Raw genomic sequence first — 21,477 nt, forward strand, 5'->3', positions numbered from 1 at the left:
TAAAAAATTGCGGATGCGTCTTTTTTGAACACCTGTTTCTATATGAAGGAGTTGCCGGATCGAAACAAAATTTAACATGTGTTCATAACAGAGATGAAAGTTTCCAAAACACTTAACTTTTTTTTTAGGGTGTAGAGAGTATGCTGCAAGTTAAAGTGTATGGATATATACAAAAAAAATATTTGGCGTATTTGTTACAGAGCGATTTTCTTTTGAGGGTGCAATACATCATTGAAGTGGGTTTCCCTGTATAGACATGATATTTAACATTACTAGTCCAAGGGCTTTAAATCAATAACTCCATTGTTATGCGAGCTGAGCTTAAAAATCCCCCTTTATAATAGCAAATAAACCAATATTGATCTGATAAACCCGTCTGTTGAAATCAAGGTAAATTTCGAACGAAACAAGCGATCGGATTGAAACTTAGCACCAGGAGTTGTTATTGTTGTAGGTGGAATTGTATTACAAATGGGGCATATCGGTCCACTTTTACATATAGCCCCCATATAAATCGAACTCCAGATTTGGTTTTCGGAGCCTGTTGGAGAAAATAATTTCATCCGATTCGGTTGAAAATTAATATTAAATGTTAGTCCACGTAACAAATTTCAATCGGATAGGATGAAATTTGCACCACCATTATGGTCCTGAAAACAAATATGGGGATCGGTTTATATGGAGATTAGATGCCACCTACTAACAGCATTTAAAAATTGGCTCCTCCACGAGGCTCTGCAAGTCAAATCTATGGATGGATTTATATCGAGGCTATATATAATTATGGATCGATATGAACCAATTTTTGCATGATTGTTAAAGGGTACATACTAACACTCCGTACCAAATTTCAACCGGATCCCATGTAGTTTGCTCTTTCAAGAGGATGTGTAACCCCAATCTGGGGATACATTTTTATGGGAGCTATATAAAATTATGGAACCATATGGACCAAATTTTGCATGATTATTAGAGGCCGTAAATTAACACTACGTTTCAAATGGCGCGACATGTCCAATTTGTATTCGATCTACATTAATAACAAGTATATACGGCCGTTAGTTCGGCCAGGCCAAATCTTATGTACCCTCCACCATGGATTGCGTAGAAACTTCTACTAACGACCGTCATCCACAATCGAATTACCTGGATTGCGGCAACACTTGCCGATAGCAAGGTATCTTAAAACTTCTTAACACCGTCTTCTAAATAGTAAGTTAGTCCATTCCAAAAAAAAGGCCGATTAAATACGTATATAATTCAGTTTGACAAAATTTTCTATAGAAATCAAATTTTGACGAAATTTTCTATAGAAATAAAATTTTGACAAAATTTTTTATAGAAATAAAATTTTTATAGAAAATGTTGTCAATTTTCTATAAAAATTACATTTTGATAAAATTTTCTATAGAAATAAAAATCTTGACAAAATTTTCTATAGAAATAAAATTTTGACGAAATTTTCTATAAAAATAAAATCTTGACAAAATGTTCCATAGAAATACAATTTTGACAAAATTTTCTATGGAAATAAAATTTTGACAAAAATTTCTAGAGAAATAAAATTTTGACAAAATTTTCTATGGAAATAAAATTTTTTGTGCACAAAAATACTCTATACAGAGATCTTGGAATTCCATTGTTGGACGATGAAGTAAAACGTTACAGTTCGCGATACTTAGCTCGTCTTAGTACTCATTTCAACATACTTGCTATAACTCTACTCGATGACACTGACGAGGTGAAGAGGCTGAAGAGACGTCATATTCTTGATTTACCATACACAAAATAATTAGTTTAGATATACGGAGTACTTTATCGAGTTTGCTGGAGCTCGATGTACAGTCAATGTAAACATTTGCTTATTGTTTTGTTGAAAATAGATTGCAAATAAATGAAAAAAAAAAATTGACAAATTTTTCCATAGAAATAAAATGTTGACAAAATTTTCTATAGCAATAAAATTTTGACAAAATTTTGGATAGTAATAAAATTTTGACAAAATTTTGGATAGTAATAAAATTTTGACAAAATTTTGGATAGTAATAAAATTTTGACGAAATTTTCTATAAAAATAAAATTTTGACGAAATTTTCTATAGAAATAAAATTTTGACAACGTTTTCTATAAAAATTAAATTTTGAGAAAATTATCTATAGAAATAAAAATCTTGACAAAATTTTCTATAGAAATAAAATTTTGACAAAATTTTCTATAGAAATAACATTTTGACGAAATTTTCTATAAAAATAAAATTTTGACAAAATTTTCTATAGAAATAAAATTTTGACAACATATTTCTAAAAATTAAATTTTGATAAAATTTTCTATAGAAATAAAATTTTTACAAAAATTTTCTATAGAAATAAAATTTTGACAAAATTTTCTATAGAAATAAAATTTTGACAACATTTTCTTTAGAAATAAAATTTTGATAACATTTTCTATAGAAATAAAATTTTGACAAACTTTTCTATAGAAATAAAATTTTGACAAAATTATCTATAGAAATAAAATTTCGACGAAATTTTCTATAGAAATAAAATGTTGATAAAATTTTCTATAGAAATAAAATTTTGACAAAATTTTCTATAGAAATAAAATTTTGACAACATTTTTATAAAAATAAAATTTTGATAAAATTTTCTATAGAAATAAAATTTTTACAAAAATTTTCTATAGAAATAAAATTTTGACAAAATTTTCTATAGAAATAAAATTTTGACAACATTTTCTATAGAAATAAAATTTTGATAACATTTTCTATAGAAATAAAATTTTGACAAATTTTTCTATAGAAATAAAATTTTGACAAAATTATCTATAGAAATAAAATTTCGACGAAATTTTCTATAGAAATAAAATTTTGATAAAATTTTCTATAGAAATAAAATTTTGACAAAATTTTCTATAGAAATAAAATTTTGACAACATTTTTATAAAAATAAAATTTTGATAAAATTTTCTATAGAAATAAAATTTTTACAAAATTTTTCTATAGAAATAAAATTTTGACAAAATTTTCTATAGAAATAAAATTTTGACAACATTTTCTATAGAAATAAAATTTTGATAACATTTTCTATAGAAATAAAATTTTGACAAATTTTTCTATAGAAATAAAATTTTGACAAAATTATCTACAGAAATAAAATTTCGACGAAATTTTCTATAGAAATAAAATTTTGATAAAATTTTCGATAGAAATAAAATTTTGACAAAATTTTCTATAGAAATAAAATTTTACAAAATTTTCTATAGAAACAAAATTTTGACAAAATTTTCTATAGAAATAAAAATCTTGACAAAATTTTCTATAGAAATAAAAATTTGACAAAATTTTCTATAGAAATAAAATTTTGATAAAATTTTCTATAGAAATAAAATTTTTACAAAAATTTTCTATAGAAATAAAATTTTGACAAAATTTTCTATAGAAATAAAATTTTTACAAAATGTTCTATAGAAATAAAATTTCGGCAAAATTTTTGATAGAAATACAAATTTGGTAGATTATTATAAAATTTTGACAAAATTTTCTATAGAAATAAAATGTGGACAAAATTATCTATAGAAATAAAATTTTGACAACATTTTCTATAGAAATAAAATGTTGACAAAATTATCTATAGAAACAAAATTTTGACAAAATTTTCTATAGAAATAAAAATCTTGACAAAATTTTGAATAAAATAAAAATTTGACAAAATTTTCTATAGAAATAAAATTTCGGCAAAATTTTTGATAAAAATAAAATGTTGGTAGATTATTTCTGGCTCGAGTGGCACCGATATGGACCAAGTTTTGTGTGATTGGGGGTCGGATTTTGGCGTGGTTGTTTGCGGCCATATACTAGCGCAATGCACCAAATTTCAACCGAATCGGATGAATTTTGCTTCTCCAATAGGATCCGGAGGTTAAATCTGGGGATCGGTTTATATGGGGGCTATGTATATTTATGAACCAACATGGACCAATTTTTGCATGGTTGTTAGAGACCATATACATATCGGATAAATTTTGCTCGCCTAAGAGGCTCCGCAAAGCAAATCTGGGGGTCGGTTTGTATAGGGGCTATACGTAAAGAGGTACAATATGGAGGTGCAATACCGTCCGACCTACTTATGCCAAGTTTCAAGTCGATAGCTTGTTTCGTTCGGAAGTTAGCGTGATTTAAACAGACGGACGGACATGCTTAGATCGACTCAGAATTTCACCACGACTCAGAATATATATATATATATATATATATATATATATATATATATATATATATATATATATATATATATATATATATATATATATATATATATATATATATATATATATATATATATATATATATATCTATATATATATATATATATATATATATATATATATATATATATATATATATATATATATATATATATATATATATATATATATATATATATATATATATATATATATATATATATATATATATATATATATATATATATATATATATATATATATATATATATATATATATATATATATATATATATATATATATATATATATATATATATATATATATATATATATATATATATATATATATATTTTTTTTTTTTATGGGGTCTTAGAACAATATTTCGATGTGTTACAAACGGAATGACAAAGTTAATATACCCCCATCCTATGGTGGCGGGTATAACAACAACTTGTGCCAAGTTTCAAGGCGATAGCTTGATTCGTTCGGAACTTAACATTATTTCAGCAGACGAGCGGACGGAGATAGCTAGAATGACTCAGAATTACCCCAGTTGTTACAAACGGAATGCCAAAGTTAGTATACCCCCATCCTATGGAGGAGGTTATAAAAAGTCAATTTTTGATATTTGAGTCGCTATTAGTTTGGGGATCATTATATTTTTATTGGTGACCATATTCATCCTTACTCTCTTGTACATAGATGTGTGTGTGTCTACTGCACTCAAATAAACGGCCAATGCATCCACACATTCGAATTTAGGTTATTTTCGTTACACGTCTAAAGTATTACTTTTCCATAAACTATTCGCATTATTGTAATTGCTTGTCATTGTAATGGGCAATAATTTAATACCATTCCCATACGAAAAATGAAAATAGGACATTTATCATTCCGCAAAGCATAGTCTTAATTACGTCTAGTTGGGTGTATCAACTCAAATAACATATTGTAATTGGCTTTCGAGAAGATTTATTTAATGACAACTACAACATTAAAACGACAACACAGACATGGCATCAACACAAATTTAAAAGCATCAAATTAGCATAAATTGAAACGAAAAAAAACAAACAAAAATACATTGTCACATTCGTATTCGCCAAATTGTTAAATCCACAAGACATAACATAAATTTTGACACGCTTGTTTTCCCGTCTGCACTAATTGCGAGGGTTGCTTAATTTAGTCTCAAAACAAATAACACTCAAATATATATATGACAAAACGCTCGGCCAGGCTGAATATTGTGGACCCTACAGCAAGTATTGCGTATAAAATTCCAAATTTCCAAAAAAAAAAAAGTTGCGCATCTTTGCTTAGGAGCCACCCCAAGTTACGCTGAATTTTTCAAGCAGATGTTAGCTGTCTTCTATACGGAAAAAAGTAAACTATGTTATTGGAAAATGAACTTTCTCGTGCGAAAATTGAACTAAATTGTATTAAAATTTGTATGATTAATTAAATTAACGAAAATTTACAGCAATTTGGTTTTTTAATTACACGCACAGAAAAAACATATTTGGACATGGTTGCCGCACCCATTTAATGCTTATCTAGAGCGTATAAATGTCGCAAAAACCATGTATTTTGTCTTTGTAAAAATAATTTTCGAGCAGAGAAAAAGTTATGCTGGCAATAAGCATTTAAATGGTTCTCAAATGCCGCAAACATGTTCTACTATTTAAATAATAGAATTTGAGAACATTGCAAGGTCAGAAAAATCATGTACCTGACCGTTAAATTTGTCGACTTTTTTGCAGGAAAAAAGTATTTTTATAGGATAGGGATAGGCATTTCTAGAACCATTACATGGCCATGAATACCATGTACATTTTTTTCGTGACCATTTAATTTTTTAACTTTTTTGCAGCGAAAAAAAAATTATAAAAACATTGAGTTAGGTACACATGATTTTCATTTTGCGCGTCAGTCGCGTATTGATTGGTGCTTGGAATGAACGGAGAACACGGAATTACTGTTTTTATACCCTCCATCATAGGATGGGGGTATATTAACTTTGTCATTCCGTTTGTAACACATCGAAATATTGCTCTAAGACCCCAAAAAAGTATATATATTCTGGGTCGTGGTGAAATTCTGAGTCGATCTGAGCATGTCCGTCCGTCCGTCCGTCTGTTGAAATCACGCTAACTTCCGAACGAAACAAACTATCGACTTGAAACTTGGCACAAGTACTTGTTATCGATGTAGGTCGGATGGTATTGAAAATGGGCCATATCGCTCCACTTTTACGTATAGCCCCCATATAAAGGGACCCTCAGATTTGGCTTGTGGAGCCTCAAAGAGAAGCATATTGCATCCGATCCGGCTGAAATTTGGTACATGGTATTGGTATAGGGTCTCTAACAACCGTGCAAAAATTGGTCCATATTGATCCATATTGGTCCATAATTATACCCTGCTCCACACTGTGGAACAGGGTATTATAAGTTAGTGCATATGTTTGCAACACCCAGAAGGAGACGAGATAGACACATGGTGCCTTTGGCAAAAATGCTCAGGGTGGGCTCTTGAGTCGATATAGCATGTCCGTCTGTCCGTCTGTCCGTGAACACATTTTTGTAATCAAAGTCTAGGTCGCAGTTTTAGTCCAATCGACTTCAAATTTGGCACAAGTATGTGTTTTGGCTCAGAATAGATCCCTATTGATTTTGGAAGAAATCGGTTCAGATTTAGATATAGCTCCCATATATATATTTCGCCCGATATGGAATTATATGGCCCCAGAAGCCAGAGTTTTACCCCAATTTGGTTGAAATTTTGCACAGGGAGTAGAATTAGTATTGTAGCTATGCGTGCCAAATTTGGTTGAAATCGGTTCAGATTTAGATATATCTCCCATATATAGCTTTCGCCCGATTTACACTCATATGACCACAGAGGCCAATTTTTAACTCCGATTTAGTTGAAATTTTGCGCAGGGAGTAGAATTAGCATTGTTGCTATGCGTGCCAAATTTGGTTGAAATCGGTTCAGATTTAGATATAGCTCCCATATATAGCTTTCGACCGATTTACACTCATACGACCACAGAGGCCAATTTTTAACTCCGATTTAGTTGAAATTTTGCAACAGGGAGTAGAATTAGCATTCTAGCTATGCGTGCCAAATCTGGTTGAAATCGGTTCAGATTTAGATATATCTCCCATATATATGTTTTTCTGATTTCGACAAAAATGGTCAAAATACCAAAATTTTCCTTGTAAAATCGCCACTGCTTAGTCGAAAAGTTGTAAAAATGACTCTAATTTTCCTAAACTTCTAATACATATATATCGAGCGATAAATCATAAATACACTTTTTCGAAGTTTCCTTAAAAGTGCTTCAGATTTAAACGTTTCCCATATTTTTTTACTAACATTGTGTTCCACCCTTGTGCCTTAGCCGACTTAAATTTTGAGTCTATAGATTTTGTAGAAGTCTATCAAGTTCTTCCAGATCGAGTGATATTTAAATGTTCGTATTTGGGACAAACCTTTATATATAGCCCCAAACACATTTGGCGGATATGATATGGTATCGAAAATTTAGATCTACAAAGTGGTGCAGGGTATAATATAGTCGGCCCCGCCCGACTTTAGACTTTCCTTACTTGTTATATATAGCCCCCATATAAAACGTTCTCCAGATTTGACCTCCGGAGCCTCTTGGAGGAGCAAAATTCATCCGATCCGGCTGAAATTTGGTACATGGTGTTGGTATATGGTCTCTAACAATCATGCAAAAATTGGTCCACATCGGTCCATAATTATATATAGCCCCCATGTAAACCGATCCCCAGACTTGGCTTGCGAAGTCTCCAAGAAAATCAAATTTCATCCAAACCGGTTGTAATTTGGAACATGGTGTTAGTATATGATCTTTAACAACCGTGCCAGAATTGGTCCATATCGGTCCATAATTATATATAGCCCCCATATAAAACGTTCTCCAGATTTGACCTCCGGAGCCTCTTGGAGGAGCAAAATTCATCCGATCCGGTTCAAATTAGGAACGTGGTGTTAGTATATGGTCGCTAACAACCATACCAAAATTGGTCCAATCACACAAAAATTGATCCATATCGGTTCATAATCATGGTTGCCACTAGAGCCAAAAATAATCTACCAACATTTTATTTCTATAGAAAATTTTGTCAAAATTTTATTTCTATAGAAAATGTTGTCAAAATTTTATTTCTAGAGGAAATTTTGTAAAAATTTTATTCGGCTCATAATAAAATTTTCATCATTGTCAAAATTTTATTTCTATAGAAAATTTTGTCAAAATTTTGTTTCTATAGAAAATTTTGTTCAAATTTTATTCGGTTCATAATCATGGTTGCCACTCGAGCCAAAAATAATCTACCAAGATTTTATTTCTATAGAAAATTTTGTCAAAAATTTATTTCTATAGAAAATTTTGTTAAAATTTTATTTCTGTAGAAATTTGTGTCAACATTTTCTTTCTATAGAAAATTTTGTCAACATTTTTATTTCTATAGAAAATTTTGTGAAAATTTTATTTCTATAGAAAATTTTTTCTTAAAATTTTATTTCTGTAGAAAATTTAGTCAAAATTTTATATCTACTTTGTCAAACTGAATTATATACGTATTGGATCGATCTTTTTTGATTTAATATATACCACGTATGGACTTACACACAATTTAGAAGATGGTGTTAGGAGGTTTTAAGATACCTTGCCATCGGCAAGCGTTACCGCAACTTAAGTAATTCGATTGTGGATGGCAGTGTTTAGAAGAAGTTTCTACGCAATCCATGATGGAGGGTACATAAGCTTCGGCCTGGCCGAACTTACGGCCGTATATACTTGTTCAAAAGTGTCACGTGGTTTTATGTGAACACAAAAAGGAAAGTGTAACTGAAAAAAATTTATCTGGTTTTTGCTCTGCATTCTTTATACCCACCACCATAAAATGGTGACGGGGGTATAATAAGTTTGTCATTCCGTGTGTAACACCTCGAAATATCGATTTCCGACTATATAAAGTATATATATTCTTGATCAGGGAGAAATTCTAAGACGATATAAGCATGTCCGTCTGTCGGTCTGTTGTAATCACGCTACAGCCTTCAATAATGGCGCTATCGTCCCGAAATTTGGCACAGAGTAGTTTTTTGTTTGCAGGTAGGTCAAGTTCGAAGACGGGCTATATCGGTCCAAGTTTTGATACAGTCCCCATATAAACCGACCTCCCGATTTGGGGTCTTGGGCCTATAAAAACCGTAGTTTTTATCAGATTTTCCTGAAATTAGAAATCTAGAGGAACCATAAAGAGGTGTGTCGAAAATGGTCTGTATCGGTCCATGTTTTAGTATAGCCCCCATATAGACCGATCTCCCGATTTTGCTTCTTAGGCGTTTAGAAACAGTATTTTCTATCCGATTTGTCTGAAATTGAAAATCTAGAGGTATTTGAGGACCATAAGGAGGTGTGTCGAAAATGGTCCATATCGGTCCATGTTTTGGTATAGCCCCCATATAGACCGATCTCCCGATTTTGCTTCTTGGGCGTCTAGAAACAATATTTTCTATCCGATTTGTATGAAATTGAAAATCTAAAGGTATTTTGGGACCATAAAGAGGTGTGTCGACAATGGTCCGCATCGGTCCATGTTTTGATATAGCCCCCATATAGACCGATCTCCCGATTTTGCTTTTAGGGCTTCTAGAAACTATATTTACCATCCGATTTGCCTGAAATTGAAAATCTAGAGGTATTTGAGGACCATAAAAAGGTGTGCCGAAAATGGTGCCCATCGGTCCATGTTTTGATATAGACCCCATAGAGATTGATTTCCCGATTTAGCTTCTTGGGCTTCTAGAAACTATATTATCTATCCGATTTTCCTGAAATTGAAAATCTAGAGTTCTTTTGCGACCATAAAAAGGTGCCCATCGGTCCATTTTTTGATATAGCCCCCATATAGACCGATCTCCCACTTTGCTTCTTGGGCTTCTAGAAACTATATTTACCATCCGCTTTGCCTGAAATTCTTGAGCTACAATAAACTGTATTTATTACATGATTTGCCTGAAATTCGAAATCTAGAAGTATTTTTAGACCACAAATAAGAGTGCTGAAATTGAGGTATATCGGTCCATTTTTTGGTATAACCCCCATATAGACTGATCTCTCGATTTTTACTTCTATACACCCAGAGAAGGAATATGATCACCTCAACCATGTTTCAAGAGCAAAATGTTATTTTTGAATGGTGACCAAGTAACCCATTACGACGAAGAGTTTTCATAGTAAACTATTATACTTGATTCATGGTGGTGGGTATTTAAAATTCGGCCCGGCCGAATTTACTGCTTTATATACTTGTTATGGTATAATTTATTTTTATTTGCAGTTACATGATGGTGGACACGACGTAAATATGGAATGTTTACTTATTGTTGAAATTGAACCAAAATAGAGTGCGTAAAAATATGTGATGTTTGCTTGCAAGCCATTATAAATTCAAATAAACATTGAATTTGTTTATAAATAAATAAAAACAAAGAAAAACATTTTTGACGAATACCATAACATTTTATATCGTGACCATTGTCTTTTGATTCAAACTATATTATTTTTTATCAATATAATAACATTTTAGATAAGGACAATTATATTTTTCGTAGAACCATGTTCACTGATCCAACATGGTTGCAGGTGAAAATGTTACATGGTCGCCGCAAAAATTCCCATCATATTATTTTGTGGCACCCTAGTGCATTAGCCAACTTAAATTTTGAGTCTATAGATTTTGTAGAAGTCTATCAAATTCTGTCCAAATCGAGTGATATTTAAATGTATGTATTTTGGACAAACCTTTATATATAGCCCCCAACACATTTGACGGATGTGATATGGTATCGAAAATTTAGATCTACAAAGTGGTGCAGGGTATAATATAATCGGCCCCGCCCGACTTTAGACTTTCCTTACTTGTTTTCTATTGTTGTTTTGTTCTTCAACCATGTTTGTTGTTTTGATCTCAGCTTAAAACCATTCCGTTGACTAAACTACAAGAGTAGCTTAAAACTGTGACAAAATTTTCTGTAGAAATAAAATTTTGACAAATCTTTCGATAGAAATAAAATTTTAACAAAATTTTCGATAGAAATAAAATTTTGACAAAATTTTCGATAGAAATAAAATTTTGACAACATTTTCTATAGAAATAAAATGTTGACAAAATTTTCAATAGAAATAAAATTTTGACAAAATGTTCTCTAGAAATAAAATATTGACAAAATTTTCTATATATATTTTTAAAAATTATTTTTTTTGTTTGGTAGTTTTTTTTTTGTAAAATTTTTTCCAAATTTGGTTAGATTATTTTTGTCTCGAGTAGCAACCGTGCTAGAGACCCCAATTTTTATCCTATTTGGCTGAAATTGAAAATGTGAAGCTATATACCGCAATTTTCATGCGATTTGTTTGAAATTGGAAATCTAGAAATTCTTTAGGTCCACAAAAAGGCATGCCGAATATGGTGTGTATCGGTTAATGTTTTATATAGACCCCATATAGGCCGACTACGGTATATATTTGGTGCGACATGTGTGCCAGACCATATAGACCGTTCACCCGTTCACGGATAGAAGGCGCACTCGTAACCTAAATTCCACGAAACTAGAAGTAAACATTTGCCGAGTTTACTCCTCGTGCTCATTCGAGTAATAGGGGTAAACATCTATAGAATTTAGATTTCAAATAATATGATACGCGTTATTCTATCGGATTTTCGAGCACATTTAGACGAGATATTTATGATTCCTTTAAAACTCAAACAAAACTGTTTTTTATAAATCCAGAGTCTGCTGTAGAATTAATTGATGCAATTAACTTTTTAATCAAACTCTGAAGACTAAGCCACTTAAAAAAGTGATGGATTTTTTTTTTTAATTTTTAAATAAAAATTTATTTCAAACAATAAATTTTTTAATCAAATTAAAAACACAAAGTCGGATAAGAAAGTAATTGAAAATAGGCACGTTTTTAATTCAAGAAATTGAGTTTTGCAATCAACATCAATTACATTTTTAACTGAATCAATTAAAAAATAATTGAAATTTTCAAATCAAATTAATTAAGTTTTTAATCAAATATTTTTTATGCCCAATTAAAACTGTGGTTGATGCTATCAAAAATTAATTGGATCAATTATTTACGTGATTGAATCAGAATTGTTTTTGTATGTACACTAAAAAAAACTTTACTTGGATCCAAAGATTTTGACCTTGCCTTAAGGATTTCGGTATTGATTCCGAGCCAAAGATACGGCTTCATAAAAAATTTTTTAGAAACCCATCGGGCTTTAAATCTAGGACCAATAAAATTAAAATTAGGATACAGATCTCATTTATCAAATTTTAATTATCTTTTCACGGTTTATTAATAAAGATACTTACGTACAAACAAATGCCAGTTTAAAAATCCAAATTATCACGGATACTTCAAATTCAAAAATTTTTTCTTAATTCAAAAAAAAAAAAGAAAAAAAACTTTAAACCAAAGACGCTAAATCCTCAAAATACGTCTTAGCCTATATTTGAAGCGTTTTTATCTTAAATCTAAAGTTTCACTATTCCAGTTAATTTAAGGAAAATATCTTCAAATCAAAAATTTGTTTCTTTGCTTTAAGGAAAATTTGCCTTAATTCAATGACATGCGACTTTAAATTTACAAAATTTGTGTCCCAAAATTAATACAAACAAGTATATACGGCCGTAAGTTCGGCCAGGCCGAAGCTTATGTACCCTCCATCATGGATTGCGTGGAAACTTCTTCTAAACACTGCCATCCAGAATCGAATTACTTAAGTTGCGGTAACGCTTGCCGATGGCAAGGTATCTTAAAACCTCCTAACACCATCTTCTAAATTGTATCTAAGTCCATACGTGGTATATATTAAATCAAAAAAGATCGATCCAATACGTATATAATTCAGTTTGACAAAGTAGACATAAAATTTTTACAAAATTTTCTACAGAAATAAAATTTTAATTTGAACCGGATCGGATGAATTTTGCTCCTCCAAGAGGCTCCGGAGGTCAAATCTGGAGAACGTTTTATATGGGAGCTATGGACCAATTGGACCGATATGGACCAATTCTGCCACGGTTGTTAAAGATCATATACTAACACCATGTTCCAAATTACAACCGGATTGGATGAAATTTGCTTCTCTTGGAGACTTCGCAAGGCAAATCTGGGGATCGGTTTATATGGGGGCTATATATAATTATGAACCGATGTGGACCAATTTTTGCATGTTTGTTAGAGACCATATACCAATGTCATGTACCAAATTTCAGCCGGATCGGATGAAATTTGCTTCTCTTTTAGGCTCCGCAAGCCAAATCTGGGGATCGGTTTATATGGGGGCTATATATAATTATGGACCGATGTGGACCAATTTTTGCATGGTTGTTAGAGACCATATACCAACACCATATACCAAATTTCAGTCGGATCGGATGAAATATGCTTATGTTAGGGGCTCCACAAGCCAAATCTGAGAGTCCCTTTATATGGGGGCTATACGTAAAAGTGGACCGATATGGCCCATTTTCAATACCATCCGACCTACATCGATAACAACTACTTGTGCCAAGTTTCAAGTCGATAGCTTGTTTCGTTCGGAAGTTAGCGTGATTTCAACAGACGGACGGACGGACGGACGGACATGCTTAGATCGACTCAGAATTTCACCACGACCCAGAATATATATACTTTATGGGGTCTTAGAGCAATATTTCGATGTGTTACAAACGGAATGACAAAGTTAATATACCCCCATCCTATGATGGAGGGTATAAAAAAATTTTTTGAAGCAAAGATAATAAACTTTATTTTAATTAAAATTTCATTATTTTAAAGAAATTTGTCCTTAATATTTTGTTAATTTCGCATCCTAAAATTTAGGTTGTCTAATTTTTAATATCACGATAATATTTTGTTTCTCAGTGTGCCCTCAATTGCGAGAAAAAAAACTAGTAGTAAATTCTATTATTGCCAAATGAAATCGCTTGATACTTGTTAAGCATAAATAAATTCGTCAAAATCCTACCACATATAAATAATCTTAAAAATTTGGGTCTTATTATATGCTTTAGTTAAAATTGAGGATAGTGCTCTCGCAATCAAAACGAGCATGTTTTTTCTTGCTTCTCACGATTTCATATTTTGTACAAGTATTACGAATGTCCTTTATGTATTGTCTGTGTGTAAGTGAAAAGATAGACATTAATGTTGCAATGCCTACAATATGCCATTACAATAACGCCAAAAAAACAGACTCATTTGATGTCTTCTGCTCATGATTTCGTCTCGTTGGAATGTTTCTGATACATTTAATAAAAGTAGGATTAAATGTGGCTCTCATACACTGTGTGTGGCGGAACGGCCATGAGGTTTCCACATTTTCAAATAAACACAGACCTCGACATCGTCACCAACAGACTATGAGCTTTAGCCAAACACAAACCGAAATAACGCTATAACACAATGGGTGAAAAACTCAATTTTTATAGCATAATTTCTTATCCTCTATATTTTCGTAACGCACGGTTTCTTGGAAGTGAGAGTAATGATTTTTTCTGTCAACTTTGTTATAGGCTTTTAAATGAACTGAAACAAGTATATACGGCCGTAACTTCGGCCAGGCCGTATCTTATGTATCCCCCACCATGGATTGCGTAGAAACCTCTACTAAAGACGGTCATCCACAATCGAATTACTTGGGTTGTGGTATCTTAAAACTTATTAACATCGTTTTCAAAATTGTGAGTTAGTCCATACGTGGTATATATTAGACAAAAAAGTTATATATAGGTAAGTCTACAAATAATTACGAATCGACATGGACTTTTGCATGGTACGTAGAGAGCCAGAATTGAAATATGGGGGATCGCTTATATGGGGGCTATATACAATTATGAACCAATTTTTGTGTGATTGGGGATCGATTTATCTGAGGGCTATATATAACTATAGACCGATATGGACCTAGTTAGGCACGTTTGTTAACGGCCATATACTAGCACAATGTACCATATTTCAACTGATTCGGATGAAATTTGCACCTCCAAGAGGCTCCAAAAACAAATCTCGGGATCGGTTTATATGGGGGCTATATACGTTTATGGACTGATATGGACCTCTTTTGGCATGGTTGTTAAATATCATATACTACCACCACGTACCAAATTTCCACCAGATCGGATGAATTTTGCTTCTCCAAAAGGCACCAGAGGTCAAATCTGAGGATCGGTTTATATGGGGGCTATATATAATTATGGACTGATTTGAACCAATTCCTGCATGGTTGTTGGATACAATATACTAACATCGCGTACCAAATTTCAACCGAATCTGATGAATTTTGCTCTTCCAAGGGGCTCCGGAGGTCAAATCTGGTGATCGGCTTATATGGGGCCTATATATAATTATTGACCGATTTCGACCAATTTTTGCATGGGTGTTTGAGGCCATATATTAACACCACGTACCAAATTTCAACTGAATCAGATGAATTTTGGTCTTCCAAGAGGCTCCTGAGGTCAAATCTGGTGATCGGTTTATATGGGGGCTATATATAAATATGGACCGATGGGGACCAATTTTTGCATAGTCATTAGAGACCATATACTAACACCATGTACCAAATTTCAGCTGGATCAGATGAAATTTGCTTCTTTTAGAGGCTCCGCAAGCCAAATCGGGGGATCGGTTTATATGGGAGCTATATATAATTATCGACCGATGTGGACCACTTTTGGCATGGTTGTTAAAGACCATATAGTAACACCATGTACCAAATTTCAAACGGATCGGATGAAATCGGGGCATCGGTTTATATGGGGCTATATGTAATTATGGACCGATGTGCACCAATTTTTGTATGGTTGTTAGATACCATATTTTTTCCAACACCAGCCAAATCGGATGAAATATGCTTCTCTTAGAGGCTCCGCAGGCCAAATCTGGGTGTCCGTTTATATGGGGGCTATAAGTAAAAGTGGACCGAAGTGGCCCATTTGCAATACTGTCCGACCTACATCAATACCAACTACTGCTTAGATCGACTCAGAATTTCACCACAACCCTGAATATATATACTTTATGGGGTCTTAGAGCAATATTTAGATGTGTTACAAACGGAAGCACAAAGTTAATATACCCCCCATAATATGGTGGAGGGTATAAAAATTATTTGATACAATTAACTTTTTAATCAAACTCGGAAGACTATAGACATAGAAAAAATTTCCTCGAAAATTTCAAAAATTTTTTAATTGAAACAAATAACAGGTTGGCTGATAAGTCCCCGGTCTGACGCACACCGAAAGAATTCTCTTCGTTAATTTTACGAAGAATTCTTCATTAACTATTCTTCCTGAATTCTTCATTAAAATAACGAAATTTTCATTCATTTTCGTAAATTTTACGAAGAACATTTTACGAATATACGAAACTTCTACGAAACATTCTACATTAACTTTTCTTCGTAAAAAGTTCGTACTTTTAACGAAACTTTCTTCACATTTCATGAATTTTGTGAAGAAGTTTTTACGAATATTTTATGAAACATTCTGCGTTAAAATTTCTTCATAAAAAGTACGAAACATTTTCTTTGAAATAACGAAGAAGTTTCATTGAAGTTGTAAAATTTCCGTTCGCGGCATTAAATTGTCTTTTATAATGTGCTTGAGTGTATTCCTTTATTCTATTTTTTTATGCAAGTCTATGCTACTTCTCATTTGGGTGATAGCGAGCTATGAATAAAAGTGAAGCAATAAAACTAAAAATTATTCAAAAACTTAAGATGTAAAGTAGTGATGTCATTTTTCACACTTGCAACTACAACCAAATGCACTTTCGACTATAAATTTTTTTCCTAAAAGTTCGAACATTTTTCAGAAAAAAGTACGAAAGTTTTTCATAAAAAGTACGAACATATTTCATAAAAACTACGAAAATTTTTCATAAAAAGTACGAAACATTTTCATAAAAAGAACGAAATTGTTTCATAAAAAGTACGAAGATTTTCTATAAAAAGTACGAAGATTCTTCATAAAAAGTACGAATTTTTTTCATACAAACTACGAAAATTTTGGAAGAACTTTTCTTCGTAAAAAGTACGAAATATTTCGTACTTTTAATGAAAAGTTTCTTTGGTTGTAAAACAATGACAAATTTCGTACTTTTAACGAAATTTTTCGTTCTTTTTACGAAGAAAATTCTTTCGGTGCACAGACGGCGTCGCTAGTATTAAATGTATATTATTTTTATATAGTACCAACCTTGAAATGATTCGTGTCAAAATTTGACGTCTGTAGGTCAATTAGTTTGTGAGATAGAGCGTCTTTTGTGAATCAACTTTTGTTATTGTGAAAAAAAATGGAAAAAAAGGAATTTCGTGTTTTGATAAAATACTTTTTTCCGTAGGGGAAAAATACGGTGGAAGCAAAAACTTGGCTTGATAATGAGTTTCCGGACTCTGCCCCAGGAAAATCAACAATAATTGATTGATATGCACAATTCAAGCGTGGTGAAATGAGCACGGAGGACGGTGAAAGCAGTGGACGCCCGAAAGAGGTGGTTACCGACGAAAACATCAAAAAAATCCACAAAATGATTTTGAATGACCGTAAAATGAAGTTGATCGAGATAGCAGAGGCCTTAAAGATATCAAAGGAACGTGTTGGTCATATCATTCATCAATATTTGGATATGCGGAAGCTCTGTGCACAATGGGTGCCGCGCGAGCTCACATTTGACTAAAAACAGCAACGTGTTGATGATTCTGAGCGGTGTTTGCAGCTGTTAACTCGTAATATGTGACAATGGATGAAACATGGCTCCATCACTACACTCCTGAGTCCAATCGACAGTCGGCTGGGTGGACAGCGATCGGTGAACCGTCTCCGAAGCGTGGAAAGACTCAAAAGTCCGCTGGCAAAGTAATGGCGTCTGTTTTTTGGGATGCGCATGGAATAATTTTTATCGATTATGTTGAGAAGGGAAAAACCATCAACAGTGACTATTATATGGCGTTATTGGAGCGTTTGAAGGTCGAAATCGCGGCAAAACGGCCCCATATGAAGAAGAAACAAGTATATACGGCCGTAAGTTCGGTCAGGCCGAAGCTTATGTACCCTCCATCATGGATTGCGTAGAAACTTCTTCTAAACACTGACATCCACAATCGAATTACTTAAGTTGCGGTAACGCTTACCGATGGCAAGGTATCTTAAAACCTCCTAACACCATCTTCTAAATTGTATGTCCATACGTGGTATATATTAAATCAAAAAAGATCGATCCAATACGTATGTAATTCAGTTTGACAAAGTAGACATACAATTTTGACAAAATTTTCTACAGAAAGAAAATATTAAAAAATTTTCTATGGAAATAAAATTTTCACAAAATTTTCTATAGAAATGAAAATTTTGACAACATTTTCTATAGAAAGAAAATTTTGACAAAAATTTCTACAGAAATAGAATTTTAACAAAATTTTCTATAGAAATAAAATCTTGGTCGATTATTTTTGGCTCGAGTGGCAACTATGATTATGAACCGAATAAAATTTGAACAAAATTTTCTATAGCAATAAAATTTTGACATAATTTTCTATAGAAATAAAATTTTGACAATGATGAAAATTTTATTATGAAACGAATAAAATTTTAACAAAATTTTCTCTAGAAATAAAATTTTGAAAACAATTTCTATAGAAATAAAATTTTGGTAGATTATTTTTGGCTCTAGTGGCAACCATGATTATGAACCGATATGGACCAATTTTTGTGTGATTGGACCAATTTTGGTATGGTTGTTAGCGACCATATACTAACACTACGTTCCTACTTTGAACCGGATCGGATGAATTTTGCTCCTCCAAGAGGCTCCGGAGTTCAAATCTGGAGAACGTTTTATATGGGGGCTATATATAATTATGGACCGATATGGACCATGTTCCAAATTACAACCGGATTGGATGAAATTTGCTTCTCTTGGAGACTTCGCAAGCCAAATCTGGGGATCGGTTTATATGGGGACTATATATAATTATGAACCGATGTGGACCAATTTTTGCACGGTTGTTAGAGACCATATACCAATATCATGTACCAAATTTCAGACGGATCGGATAAAATTAGCTTCTCTTTGAGGGTCCGCAAGCCAAATCAGGGAATCGGTTTCTATGGGGGCTATATATAATTATGAACCGATGTGGACCAATTTTTGCACGGTTGTTAGAGACCATATACCAATATCATGTACCAAATTTCAGGCGGATCGGATAAAATTTGCTTCTCTTTGAGGCTCCGCAAGCCAAATCTGGGGATCGGTTTATATGGGGGCTATATATAATTATGAACCGATGGGAACCAATTTTTGCATGGTTCTTAGATACCATATACCAACACCATGTACCAAATTTCAGCCGGATCGGATGAAATTTGCTTCTCTTTTAGGCTCCGCAAGCCAAATCTGGGGATCGGTTTATATGGGGGCTATATACAATTATTGACCGATGTGAACCAATTTTTGCATGGTTGTTAGAGACCATATACCAACACCATACACCAAATTTCAGCCGGATCGGATGAAATAGGCTTCTGTTAGAGGCTTCACAAGCCAAATCTGGGGATCGGTTTATATGGGGGCTATATATAATTATGAACCGATGTGGACCAATTTTTGCATGGTTGTTAGAGACCATATACCAACACCATGTACCAAATTTCAGCCGGATCGGATGAAATATGCTTCTTTTAGAGGCTCCACAAACCAAATCTGAGGGTCCCTTTATATGGGGGCTATACGTAAAAGTGGACCGATATGGCCCATTTTCAATACCATCCGACCTACATCGATAACAACTACTTGTGCCAAGTTTCAAGTCGATAGCTTGTTTCGTTCGGAAGTTAGCGTGATTTCAACTGACGGACGGACGGACGGACATTCTTAGATCGACTCAGAATTTCACCACGACCCAGAATATATATACTTTATGGGGTCTTAGAGCAATATTTCGATGTGTTACAAACGGAATGTCAAAGTTAATATACCCCCATCCTATGATGGAGGGTATAAAAATGTTGTTCCACCAAGACAACGCACCGTGCCACAAGTCATTGAGAACGATGACAAAAATTCATGAATTGGGCTTCGAATTGCTTCCCCACCCACCGTATTCTCCATATCTGCCCCCCAGTGACTTTTTCTTGTTCTCAGACCTTAATAGGATGCTCACAGGGAAAAAATTGGCTGCAATGAAGAGGTGATCGCCGAAACTGAGGTCTACTTGGAGGCAAAATCGAAGGAGTACTACCAAAATGGTATCAAAAAATTGGAAGGTCGTTATAATCGTTGTATCTCTCTTGAAGGGAACTGTGTTGAATAATAAAAACGAATTTTGACAAAAAAAAATGTGTTTTTCTTTGTTAGACCGGGGACTTATCAGCCAACCTGTTATGTATCAACCACAAAAATTAATAATATCAATTATTTTTTTAATTGACTTTCAATTAATTTTTTTCATTGAGATTATAATTTCTGTGATTGAAGACATTTCAATTAAAAAATTAAGTGGATCAATTAATTTTTAATTTTTCAATTAATTAATTTCGTGATTGAATCGGAAAAAAAAATGTTTGTGTGTAAGTCAGTTAAAAAATGATGTTTTTTTTAATTTTTTTAAATAAAAATTTATTTCAAACAATCAATTTTTAATCAAATTAAAAACACAAATTCAGATAAGAAAGTAATTGAAAATAGATAAGTTTTTAATTCAAAATGGTAAATGAGTTTTGCAATCAACATCAACTAAATTTTTAATTGAATAAATTAATTTTTTTTAAATTTTCTAATCAAATCAATTAAATTTTTAATCAAATATTTTTTTATGCCCAAGTAAAAATGGGATTGATACAATCATTTTCGTGATTGAAGACATTTCAATTAAAAAATTAATATGATCAATTAATTTCGTAATTGAATCAGATTTTTGTTTTTAAGACAAAATCTTTGGAACCGAGCATTCTGTTTTCCCAGTGTATAAAAGATGTCAACTAGTCATTACGAAAATTCTATATCCATCTTCTTTGAAGCGGTGGCTCAATTTTAATTAAACATTTCGTTAATATAACCAATCTCTTTCTGCTGGTGTAATTTCGATATACTCCTG

At 32.4% G+C, this 21,477-nt stretch overlaps 1 protein-coding gene across 1 annotated transcript in view; it reads left to right on the forward strand.

Moving 5' to 3' along the window:
• dpr10 (defective proboscis extension response 10) overlaps positions 1–21,477 on the forward strand; it is a 799,057-nt gene that overhangs the window by 338,743 nt on the left and 438,837 nt on the right. The gene's annotated exons all lie outside the window — the stretch shown is intronic.

This window comes from Haematobia irritans, chromosome 4 (assembly GCF_050003625.1).
Source record: "Haematobia irritans isolate KBUSLIRL chromosome 4, ASM5000362v1, whole genome shotgun sequence".
NCBI classification, from domain to species: Eukaryota; Metazoa; Arthropoda; class Insecta; order Diptera; family Muscidae; genus Haematobia; species Haematobia irritans.